This window comes from Equus przewalskii, chromosome 20 (genome assembly GCF_037783145.1).
Source record: "Equus przewalskii isolate Varuska chromosome 20, EquPr2, whole genome shotgun sequence".
Lineage (NCBI taxonomy): Eukaryota > Metazoa > Chordata > Mammalia > Perissodactyla > Equidae > Equus > Equus przewalskii.
The window spans coordinates 32128616-32141648 of NC_091850.1; the positions used below are offsets into that span (position 1 = coordinate 32128616).

Sequence of the window (13033 nt, forward strand, 5' to 3'; positions counted from 1 at the left end):
TCTGGGCTCCAAAAGACTGAACACAGGACACTTCAAAGGGTGTAAAGTTTGTCTTTTGTGATTCGTCCACTTTCCCTCTCCTGGGACATCTCTTCCCACAACCAAGAGTTACAATAGTTAAGCTATTACCCTCAAGTGAGATTGACTAAAATGATTGAAGTGAGTTTGGAAGCCACAGGCCTGTATTTGGATTGCTGTGGGCTGCAGTGTGGCTATTCTGAATTTGTTGGAAAGGCGGACATCTCAGGCCCCACTCCAGACGTACTGCATAAGAATCTGCATTTGATCACGCTCCCCAGGTGCCTCATGGGTTAGAACACACCCTCCCGCCCTGGGTTAATGAAGATCTACATAATATCAAATGGTAGCCTTTAAGACACGACTTCTTCCTTTCTCTTTTTTTTCACATTTTTATACCATGGATCTCTCTGGCTCTATTATAAAGTCTCAAAAGCATAATATTTTTAAATGCATAAAACACCTAGGATTACAAACAAAACTAATTATGTTGAAGTACAATATCGTAAATATTTAAAAATGTATAATATTATAACCTATGTGCTTCTTTATTAACACATTAAATAAGAAAATCTAACGGCAAGTTTATTAACTGATACATTTTCAAAGTAGTAATGAGTGTGATACTGGAAGACATCTGCTACAAATAATATGTATCATTTCTACTGGGGACAGAGACACGAGGACTGCTAATATTATGGTGCTTTGTTTCCTAAATCCATTATTGAAGGAAATACTAAATTTGAGCTATAGTGTAGTGACAATAAACATTTTCTTCCCTTGCAGGTTCATGGCTCCGCTGAAATCTATTAATATACTCTAGGTTAAGAGGAAGCAATGCTTGGGGATCTTATGTAAAAGGAGTATAGAGAATGCTATGCCCCGTATTTGTCTCTTTCTCTGTCTGTCTGATCTAAGTTTGAGTGCGAGCTGCCCAAATTGCTTCCTTCTCTGATAGCTACTGCATTTGCCTTCTTGGCTTCTGTCAGTTGGCTTCTCCATGAATTCCTACCACAAAACTCAGCCCTTAGATGTTGAATAAGTACTTCTGATCAAATCCTTCGGGTTGGGGTCTAAATATTTCTGAAACAGACATGCCAGGCTACATTCTGAGTACCATTACACAGAGTAACTAAAATAATGCCATTTCATAGGAAGTTGCCTTCTCCATCTGCATAGGTCCTTCCACACGAGTGTGGATTTAATATAAATTACTGACATTGAGTTCTGAAACATTCCCCCTGCTCTGCCAGAGAGCCTGGGGTAGGCTCCGTGTCTCTTGGATCATAAGCACCTTTTCAGGGTAGTGTTCTTGCCAAGAAAAGGAACACTTCCCACAGCCATGTCAACTGTGGTTCTCAAAGTAAGATCCATTTTCAGAAAAAGCCAAAATCGATTTGTCTCTGAATTTCAAAACTGTACATCCAAGGCATCTACACCACTCTGCAGGCTCTTTTCTCCTCACACTAACCAAAATGCCATGAAAGCAAAATGGAACTGAACACATCAGCCTTGGGGAGTTCAGCTGACACTTGGTTTGAACTCTCACGGAAAAGTTTCTACTATACAGTGAGGCACTTCCCTAACAAAAACTCATGTGAGCGTGTTTGGACCACGCTTACAAAAGAGAAGACAGACCTACAAATTTGAGACAGTCTTACATAAAGGTTTTTGCTCAAAAATAGCCATGTCTCCAGGTCCGTGTGAGCAGCATGAATTAATTTCAGCTTGCAACCTTTCTCCCTAACACACACAAAATAGTCACTCACACTTAGCTTTTCTTTACATTGGTTTACACACTTGGAAAAGATTTCTAAGCCTTGCATTTTGAACATCCTATGATGAGTTAGTGGCATTATCCTTACCTAGTTCTCCAACTATCCTAGTTAAGGGGTTAGTAATCTAAGATATGGTCTATAAGAAAGAAAATAGGCTGGAAACAGAGGAAACCTCAGATTTGAGGGTCAACCTGTGGATAACAAGAACCTATCATAGTAAATCATATCAGAGTAAAATTAATTTTAAAAACCAGCACTGTCATAGGGTCCAGGAAGGCGACAATTTGCGAGGTTTGCTATCTGAGCTTCGAGACTGCTTAGGTTTTAGAGCCTATCAGAGGTTGCTCCTGGAGCAGAGGAAGAACCCACAGAAAAAAAGACTAAAACTGACAGCAGATTCTCTCCCCTTTCTGAAATCCCAATGGCAACAAATGGAGTTAATTAAGCCACCGGAAGACTATAGAGATGACTAATGTTTCTCCTAGCGAGGGCTCCAAATAACTAACTCCACTCGCTTTTAAGATGAGGTGTTAAATTTCTGTTACCATAAGTAACTCATTAAGGATGTCTAATTAGTTATAGACATAAGAATGTCTAATGCCTCCGCATTATGAAAACAGCGGGATTTCCACCACACAAAATTTGGGCTGGCCACTGGGACCCCAACAAGACCCACACGCACCAAGATGTCCCCAGGTCCATTTCTCAGTTCCAGCGTCCCATTCTCTTTTAACATTCTTTGACTCACTTGAGGCAGAAACTGAAGTCACGCAAGTTCTAGCCTGTAAAAAGGATTGTGCAAAGGACTCAGCTTCACAAACCCAAACTGCACCCTTCCATTTCTGCCACCTTCCTCCCTGCAGCACTTAGAGGTAATTTTCTGTTCCCCCTCCAGGTCTTTATTGCTCCCCCGCCAAAACTGTCTTGCATCTGCTACAATAAAATACCTGTGACGTTTTCCAAAGCCAGCAGCTCACTGCCAACAATCAACCCTCTACCCCACAGGCAGCCGTCTGGGAACTTAAGTCAAAGTGTTGCAAGCTGAAGACGAGGGTGGAATTTGGCAAGTCTAAGACGGGGTTCCTTGGAAGGCAGAGCCTGCTCTTGCTGAAGGAGCCAGCCAGAGGGGAAAATAAGAATACTTTTGCCAAAGGGGCAGAAACAGGAGCAAAAGGCCAGAAAGAGTAAAGGGTAGCTGTTCCATCAAGAGCACCATGATGAATCCCAAGATTCATGCCATTCAAACGGAGGTCAAGTATGCTGGCTTTGACTTCCCTCTCAGGCACCCCTGGCCTGGGTAGAGGAGGCTGATAAGAATATTTAAGTCTTTGCTAAAAGAGCAAGGCTTAGGAAAACATAACGTACAAACAGAAGGTTATCTATCTACCCTTTAAGGGAGTAATCTGCAAGTGTCGTTTTGCCCCCGTAGTCTGAGGAGTCTCACCGAAATAGAAGCTTTTGACCAAACTGATTCTCAAGGGCCACCCTGGCCTTTCCTCACACTCGCCCTACTCCGCCAATTTCCAACTTGGTTTCCGTCTTCTAATTTGGGGCGAACAATAGTGTGGAAATTAGAAAGGCATAGAAGATGGGCCAAGCGTGTCTTGCTTTAAGCCTGATAGCCTGGAATCCTCAAAATTACCAAAAATACAAACTGTGGGGTGATCTTTCTCTTTTACCACAGGAGTCACTTTCGGTCCCTCTAAGTGCTGAGTTCCTCTGGTGCATGTGAAATATAGTTGTACTGCTTCTTCAGGAAGAGATCACAAAAGAGGACGCAGATTTAGACCTCCAGGCCATTGCTGTTATGGCCCGCCTTATTACGCAGGGACCTTGTATCTAAGCCAGGACTGCCAGCTCACGCCCTGCCCTACTGAGTCCGTCTGTGGAGTCGTAGTCCATCTGTGGATGCACGCTCACACACACCACACACCTGAATTTAACCAACCAAGGCGACCTGGGGCTGATGTGCTCACAGGGACAGCAAAGCCATTGGAAGATCTCTTAGTGGGGTGCACTCTGCCTCCTCTGCTAAGTGCAGCAGGTGCCACGTCCATGTAGGAGGAATGCTGTCATCTTGTTCCCCAGCCACTGAGGAAAAGGCGAGTTCCAGTTGGGAGCTCCAAGGCGAGAGGAATTTTGTACTATCCCTGGACCCCACTGCAGGAAAGGCAGAGAAATCATGTTTGGAAGTGAGAGGACGCATTGCCTACAGAAGTTCTTAAGAGGGACACAACTGGTAAGTGAACACAGAGCCACACAAAGGGATCCCTGCCAGCCACTGAGATGTAGATTTATTGATTCCCTTTCGTGGACTTGCGGTCACAAGTTTTCTCTAACTCACGATCCTAATTTGTCTTTGATTGGCTGTTCCTCTTCTCTTGGTTTACACACTTTTGCACACATAGGCACCCACCTAGCTTGGTCTTTTATCCCATTCACAATCAGGAAAAAGCTGATGAACAGAAGTCAGATTCCAGCTGTTCAGATGGCCAGAGGGAGGGGACAGATGCTCCAGCTTTGAGCTGAAACACTTAGCCCTCCCAACATTCTAGAAATGAGTTGGCTAATTAAGGGCTGCTCATGGCGTGTGCTCCACTTTAGCTCATGATCAGACTTCAACTGCTTGGCCGTTTCTCTCTCTTTATGAGCCAGTTTGGTCTCACGGCTGAGAAGCAAAAAGGTCCCTCGTGCTTTCTTGAGATAGCAGGTAGTCCCACAGCTCTGAGATACATACTGCCAACTCAAAGAGGAAGAGGTTACTCACCCTCTGATCATGGCCTTCGGGGAAGCCAAAGTTGACCCTTCACTCCAGAGCCTGCACCACTGAGTCTGGCCAAACCGCACCATACCCTCTTGGACAAGCGTGATAAATTCCCTCGCGTGCTGTGATTCCAACTGCCCCTCACTTGGGGAGTCCAGGCCTCAGTCTGCTTGGCTTCCAATTGAGTTTCAGCAGTTACGCAAATCAGGTTTCTGACTGTGTCTCAAATTCCAGTGCATACAGGAATAGCAGGTTGCTTAATCTCTAAATTCAGAGCCAATCCCTTTCTAAATACAGACAAAGGGACTGCCTGGCTCACCTGGTAGATTACAGGACGTTCCCTTGCCAGCTCTCACAACCTGACTTGTCAAGTGTATTGCCGCCATCTTGTTTTCCAGGCTCGAACTCCCATGGGGCACCATACTGTACATACTTTCAACCTTCTTCACTTGTTTTCATTTGTCAAACTAGGCCCCATCCCCATTCTTCTCTACTGACAGCATCCGATTTCCAAATACAAGATGATTGATGGCTAAAATGTCTTGGAGACAAAAAAAAAAGTGTACCAGCCATTTTATTTTTCTTCTTAAACTACGATCTCCCTGTGAGAAACTTTTCTGGTCCTGCAACGGACAATAAGCTACTTACGGAAGTCAGCTCCATATCCAGGCCTACAGTTTTGACACAAGTTAAATGTGAGAAAGGTCACCCGATTTCCCTCTTCCCTTATTAGAAATGATATTAACAATGAAATACTGTATTAGGTCCAGGAGAATTGCAGGTTTAGGGTAAGACTGCTGGGGCTAGAGTAAGCTTTCTTAGCAATAAAGAAACACTGTTCTAAATATGACAAAACATGATATTCACTTAACCACCTTTCTTTTAATTATAGAAAACATCTTTTTTTCCAAAGTAGCAACACCAAACAACTAAGACTGTAGAATTCTGGCCAACATTCAGTGTGCCAAAGAGAAACAAGGAAGTGAATCATTTCTGTGCAAGTCAGCAGAATTTTGGTCCCCAAGAAGTTCTTGCAGCAGGGGACACCATCAACACATGGTAGGTCTCGTGGGTATCTCCACCAGCAGTTCTACCAACAAGGGGCGAGGGGGAAAAGCCAACCGTGGATGCGTAGCGCATCTGATATTTCTTTCCCATTGTTTGGACCCTGCAGAAAACCCTCAACTTCCTTTCTCCTGAATCTACCCTTCTGGAGGCAATAATGCCATCTAATACAGACAGAAAAACTAAAATTGGTTTCCAAAACAACAGTCCATTCAAACTGCTGAGGACTTACTGAGGTGCATCAGCCCACAGATGATGCTGTTCACGAATCATGTTAAAAATCAGGGATCAGAAAACATTTCCTCCAAAGGATCAGACAGTAAATAATTTAGGCTTTGCAGGCCACATCAGTCTCTCTCCTGTATTCTTCGTTTTTTCAACCTTTAAAATGTAAAACCCACTCTTCACTCCAGAGCCCTACAAAAACAGGCTGAGGTAGGCTGGATTTGGCCCGCGGGACAGTTTGCTGACCTCTGACTACTTCCAGAATGGACCGTGGAAAGGAGCCTGTCCCCTAGCTCAGCTTAATTCATGGCAGAAGCACCTGGGACAGACCAGCATGAAGGATGGGAGACAAAGGGGACTTACCCAACAGATAGCCAGTAGGCAAGACAGAACAGGAGTTGGGGGTGGTGGAGAGGGTTCCTGAAAGACCACAGGAGGGGCTGTTCCCCCTCCCCATACAATGGGTGTAGCTGTAGAAGGCTGAGAAGTCACAGAGAGAAAAAGACTAGTGATAAGGTATGGGCTTGCCTTGACTAAGCACAGCCATCTCCCAGCCCTCCAGGCCTAAAATGCAAAGCTACAAAACTTGGCCACCGCAGCATGAGGATGAGAGCCAGCCAGTAAGCAGTAAGCAAGCAGCCCCCATATCTGCCTTCTCAGACACACCCCTGTGGCTAATACGGCATTCTCAGAGGCTCAAACCAAAGAGTGCCAGTATTTAGGCTGGACTATTCAACTAAAATAAAGTTCTCCACCTAATTCTGATGCTACTGTCACGCTGACCACATGCACTATTTCCAACTTACCCTATGTCAGCTCAGTTCCACAACACTCTAACCACTTCATTCTGGGGCGGCGGGGCGGGGGCGGGGGAATTCACGTCAAATTATCCAGGCGCCTATCAGAAGCAAGGCTTGGAAATGCTTAGAAACCCAGGCTTGAGATAGTCTGTTCTGTTCTGCTTCTCTTATCACAAATCTTGACAACAGAAAGGACACTCAGGCTCAGCTACAACCACGGGAACCATAAACGAGCTTTTAAATTATCCTCGAGTGTGGCTGCAACCCATGCCCCCCTCCCCTGTTTATTTTCTACTTCTGAGCGTGAAGACATCGCTGTGGCCATTTCCAAACCTCTGTCCCTAGCCCTCTGTGACAGATAATCAGGATGCACACTTCACTTTTCCAATTCTCTGACTTAGAAGCTGAGCAGAGGTACCTTCTTAATGGAGGAAACATTAGTGCATTCAGGCTTCACTCTGGATCCCAGTCAATTTCTGGATATTTCACAGCTGTTATACATCCACCTCCTTTCTTACAAAAGCCAGTGAAAATTAGCAAGCACCTTGTTGGTGCTGAAATATGGAAATACAGCAACGGTCAAGCCTGAAAATCAGTTTCTGGTTGACTATCTTCAAAGTATTTGTTGTAAAACAGCGTCTGCAGTTCATTTATCATCTGCCAATTTTTAAATCAGTTTTAACTTGAATGCTGCATGATTTTGGGTGATTTTTTTTTAAAGCGACCCCCAGAATAGGACTGTCATTTGGTCATCAATCTAGATGCTGAGGAAAATTCTTCCTTGGGCAGATATCAGCATAATTCAGATTAAGTCTGTTTCTTATGTCAATATTATCTACTCATTTCTCATATACTTTTTTAAAAAAATTAATCTTCGGAAGATATAAGTTGTACTCAGAAAAAATACGATTCTCTTCGCCACTCAGGTCCCCCTTCCTACCTGCTTCAGGAGCTGATCAGGTGAGTGTTTTCCACTGCGCTTCACAGCCGCCTGAAGAAGACAGACTCCAAAGTTTGTTGTGCTTCATTTCCCCTCTCCATTCAGTTCTTTAAAGTCTTGGTTAGTAACTATCAACAAAAACGTGAGCCATGCCAGTGCGTGCTCCGACTTCCTGCCAGCTCCTCACGCTCCACCGAGCCTAGAGCAGATTCTCTCTCTCTCTCCTCCTCCCGGCTTCACCTCCTGGGCTCGAGGGCCCCACCCACAGCACTCAGATCATTTTTCATTTATGAGTGCATCCCACTAAACTGTGTTTCTAAGAGAAGGAACCCACCCTTGCCCTGCCAGCGTATTGGAACCGTGCTGCTAAAAAAGGCTTTAATTTTCTGTGTGTACGGGGTAAATCCAATCCTGGCAGAAGTCAACCGTGGTTTCCTCCTGCAGGTATCTGCAGATAAGCTCTTCCATCAGCAAAGGACATGCACCTTGGGGATGGGGTCACAACAGCTTCGTTATACGGATACCACCACAGTCCACTGCGGTAAACTGAAGATTTCAGGCATGAGACAATCAAAAATATATCAAAATATGTATTTCATGTACAACCAAAAATGTGAAGCCAGGATGATCGATCAGTCAAGAAACCTTCCACCCAGTGACCTAACACTTCACAATGAATTAAATGTTTTACTTTGCACTTATTCAAGGGTCAGGTTTCTTATTGCATTCAAATGGGAATAAAAATTGCGACTTTAAGTAATTTTGTAAAGAAGCCCATTGGTAAGTAAAAGGCTACTTATTACGATGACCCCCATATCTACAACTTTCCTAATCCATCTTCCATCCCAGACCTCTAATAACAAAAGCAATCATCAGCCGGCCCTTGAGTACACTCACCTGTGCTAGAATGTCAGCAACTACAAAGACGATTTGATCTTTCCCTCTAAGATTATCAGGAAATAGAATTTTAAAAATAGGTTCCCCCAAACTAACACACATATATCGTGATTTCCACTATGTGTAAAATTCCCCTTATTTTGCAGTTGGAGCAAAAGGGGTTCTCTCATGATTCATCAACCAGAAACACAGGTCCTGAAAACCCCAAGGTCTTCAAAATAGGTATGAAAATTTACACGAACTATTTAAATGGCAGTAATGTCTTGTTTTGAAGATACTGACAGTCCTGGAGCTGGCCCGGTGGCATAGTTAAGTTTGCACACTCCGCGTTGGCAGTCTGGGGTTTGCAGGTTTGGATCCCAGGCACAAACCTACACACCACTCATCAAGCCATGCTGTGAGGACGACCCACATACAAAATAGAGGAAGACTGGCACAGATATCAGCACAGGGCCAATCTTCCTCACCAAAAATAATAACAATAACAATAATAATACTGACAGTCCTTTAGCAGCTACAACTTGCCAGGAATGAAAGAGGAGCAAACGTCCTCTGCTCATTTACAGTCATTCTTAGGTTGAGCTTCTGGAAAACCCAGAAGGACTATTAGGTCTTAGGATTAATATCTTTTTTTTTTTAAAGATTTTTAATTTTTTTTCTTTTTCTCCCCAAAGCCCCCAAGTACATAGCTGTATATTCTTCGTTGTGGGTCCTTCTAGTTGTGGCATGTGGGACGCCGCCTCAACGTGGCTTGATGAGTGGTGCCATGTCCACGCCTAGGATTCAAACTGACGAAACACTGGGCTGCCTACAGCGGAGCGCATGAAATGAACTTAACCACTTGGCCACGGGGCAGGCCCCAAGGATTAATGTTTTTTTAATGTATTCATTTAGAGTTTTTTCCTATCTGGATTTCCCCCATATTGTTATAAGCCAGTCCCAGTCCCCATGGGCAGTTCTTCAATCTTCAAAATTGTTTTTTAATTTTTCGTATATTTATAAAACTAACAACTTAGTAGCCAGACTGAAAGAAAATTTGTTTCTTCATTTTTTTAATTAGATGGTTAAAATGTCTCCTAAAAAAGAAAATGCTATACACTTCCACACATGCTCCAAATGGGTTCCAGTCATCCTAACACCCTAACACCACAGCCTTGGAAAAAACAGGCAAGTTTTTTCTTTACAGTTCCCCATTGGACAGTTTGACAGATGACACAAAGAAAAGACAGGGTCAGTGGTGTACAAAGGATGCTCGCTGGTGTGGCAGAGGGAGAACTGACAGTAGGATTCGTGCCCAGTCTCCAAGCCCAAGCAGGAAACCCCAGGCCAGTGCAAACTTTCAGGTGCGGTTCAGAGGTCTGAAAGTTGATCATGTGGGTGACCTCTGGGACTCACTTTCCCAGTTCAGGGAGAGTGGACCTGCTCTGAGTTTAAGCAAAGGACAAAGAAGTCTGTTCTTTAAATTTTTTTTTTAAAGAAGTAGGAAAAAAGGAGGGTTAAAATTTTCTTGGCCCATGACCCAACTACAGTCTTAATCAGAGGTAAATTTGCCCATTGAATATTCTCTCCAGTATTAGTTTGTGACATCTGCCAAAAATCTATGGTGAAACCAGTTATTCCACCTCTCTTTGTCCCAGTCTCTCAACAAAGGGTGGATAATATATAACATATAATTTTGCTTTAAAGGGAATTGCGGTTACACTTACTCACAAGACTAGCCCTGTGGTATGTACCAGAACGCAGCAAGTACACAAGCCATTAGACACATCTAACCATCCAAGGTTTCAGGGCCGATGAAACCTGAAGTTTCTGGTCAGACTGCCCATGTGTGGAGTCTGAATCTCTGCGTTTTTCTCACCCACCTTGGTTCCTGGGCCTGGAAGACTACTGTGCCCATCCTCTCTGTGATCCAGGAGGGACCCTAAGGATCGCTTAGTTCTACTTCTCATTGCCAAGATGTGGAAACAGACGCCGAGAGAGAGGGGAGAAAACTTGCCAAGGTCAGGGCACACTAGTGGAAGTACAGTATTAGAACCTGGATCTTCCCGATTCAAATTCTAGGACAGCGCTAGGTGGACAAGATGTGGATCTTCATGGCCCAGACCTACAGGCAGGCGCTCAGTAATGGCTCTCCAGCTGGTCACAAAGCCCAGCCTAGGGACACACCTAAGAGTCTCCTACGAGCAAAAGCAGAAGAGTAACAAAGGAAGCATCAGAAGGACAGGGAGCTAGGGAGTGATTCCAGCAAACCCCAGCAGAGAAAGGGATCAACACCACCACAAAAGCCAATGGACACTTCGGGGCACAGACCCAAAAGAACTGAAAGCAGGGACACAAACAGCTATTTCACAACCACGTTCACAGCAGGAATACCCAAAATGTGGAAGCAACGTAAGTGTCCGTTGACAGCTGAACGGATAAACAAAATGTGGTACATACATACAATGGAATACTATTCAGCCTTACCAAGGAAGGGAATTCTGATACACGCTACAACAGGCATGACCCTAGAGGACATCATGCTCAATGAAACAAACCAGGCACAAAAAGACAAATGTTGTATGATTCCCCTTATTTGAGGTACCTAAGAATAGTCAGATTCACAGAGACAGAAAGTAGAATGGCGGCTGCCAGGGGCTAGAGGAGAGGAAAGTGGCCAGTTATTATTTAATGGGTACAGAGTTTTAGTTTTGCAAGATAAAAGATGTTCTGGAGATGGATAGTGATGATGGCAGCACAACAATGTGAATATACTTAACGCCACACAACTGTACACTCAAAAATGGTTAAAATGGTCAATTTTATATATACATATAATATATAATATAATAAATAAATTAAAATAATATATGTGTGTGTGTGCACGTAAGTGTGAGAGAGACTGGCCCTGAGCTAACATCTGTTGCCAATCATCTTCTTTTTTTTTTTTTATCCCTAAAGCCCCAGCACACAGTTGTATATCCTAGTTATAAGTCATTCTAGTTCTTCTATGTGGGATGCTGCCACAGCATGGCCTGATAAGCAGTGTGTAGGTCCACACCCAGGACATGAACCGGCACACCCCAGGCCGCCAAAGCACAGTGTGCGAACTTAACCACCTGGCCACGGAGCCAGCCCCTATATTATATATATTTTTTAAAAGCCAGTAGAACCTGGATTTTCTTTACAATTTCCCATGGGCCAGTTCTATGGCTCTCATGCTTCATATTATTAAAGCACAAAGTGGAGACTACTACTTGGCATAAGACAAAATTCATAAACGACTTGAAAACAACAGGAATCACTAAAGTTTCCTTCTCTCTTTTCCCCAATCCCTGGTCAAAAATAACTCATAGAAAGTTATGAAAGCAAACAAGGCGTTCAGTTTGTTTGCATATTCTGTGATAGGAGAAGATAATGTCAATGCAGATGGGGAACACCCTGCAGCTCGTGCAAGCAGGGAGAGCCCTGGCCTGGATATATGGAGATGTGGCCCCCTTCCAACTTCTGCCATCAATGCAGAGGGTTCACGAACACCCTTGAGAAAGCTCTCTGCAGCTGCAGTCCATTCTTTTTCTCCACAAAGCCCTCTTAGAGGTCATACATCCCTCACCTCACTCAACCTTGGCAGCACATACTGATCCCATCATACTTTTTCAGTCCGGCACACACAACTGTTTCTTAGCTGTTGAATCTGTCCAATTAGACCACAAGCCTCTGGTGGAGAGAGCTGCCTCCAGCTCTCCAACCAGCTCTTCTCAGTCTCCATCCTTGACTTCCCTCCTCCATCTGGTGGGCTATTAAGGGACACCAGCATTTCCCTCTTCTCTCCTCCTCCCTGGGTTATCCCCTCTACGTCCATAGCAACAACAACCAAGTAAGAGCCACTAACTCCTCAATCGGCATCTCTCTTCAGAGCCTCAGCCCCAGACCTCTAGCTGCCTCCTGTCCAGCTCCAGCTGGTTGTCCTGTAGGCATCTCACATGGAGCACACCCTAAAATGAAACCCAGTATGCTCTCCCTCAAACTGGTCCCTCCTCCTATATTTCCTCTTTTAATTAATGTCAATCCCCAGCCACTCCAGCACAAACATGTCATCCTCAGCTCCTCTCTTCCCTTCCCAGCTGGCGGTTAGGTCCCGTCAACTCTACTTCTCAAACCTGTCCCCTCCCCTCCCCTGTATTCTGTCACATTTTAGGGCCTTGATCCAAACTAGTCTCCCTTCCTCAGTGCTTTCCCCCTCCAATCTATCCTGCACATGGAGATATCTGATGGCAAATATGTAAGATCTGCTTGATGATGTCTCATGCTCTAATAGTTTCTTGTTGTCCAAAGGATAAAACCTAAACATCTTTGCATGGTATCTAAGACCATTCTTGATCTAGCCCCAATGCCTGCATCATGAAACACATTGCCTATCGCTCTTTTGCACATCCCTATGCTTTCACATAGACCAGTGGTTCTCAACTGGGGAAGAGTTTACCCGCTGTAGGGAGGAGGAGGGGAGGCTACTGGCATCTAGTAAGTGGAGGCCAGAGACACTGCTAAACATCCTACAGAGCACGAG

General features: G+C 44.3%; 1 protein-coding gene across 33 annotated transcripts in view; it reads right to left on the reverse strand.

Moving 5' to 3' along the window:
• Positions 1-13033, reverse strand: part of PDZD2 (PDZ domain containing 2) — a 345614-nt gene that overhangs the window by 121060 nt on the left and 211521 nt on the right. For 3 of the 33 annotated variants that reach the window (XM_070587111.1, XM_070587108.1, XM_070587105.1), the window contains exon 1: positions 7591-7796. The exons of 25 other annotated variants lie outside the window; for them this stretch is intronic. The gene's annotated coding sequence lies outside the window, so the exon portion shown is untranslated. Of the gene's footprint in view, positions 1-7590; positions 7819-13033 lie in introns of those variants that run through there. 5 more of the 33 variants (XM_008537081.2, XM_070587102.1, XM_070587117.1 and 2 more) reach the window with 3 other exon arrangements.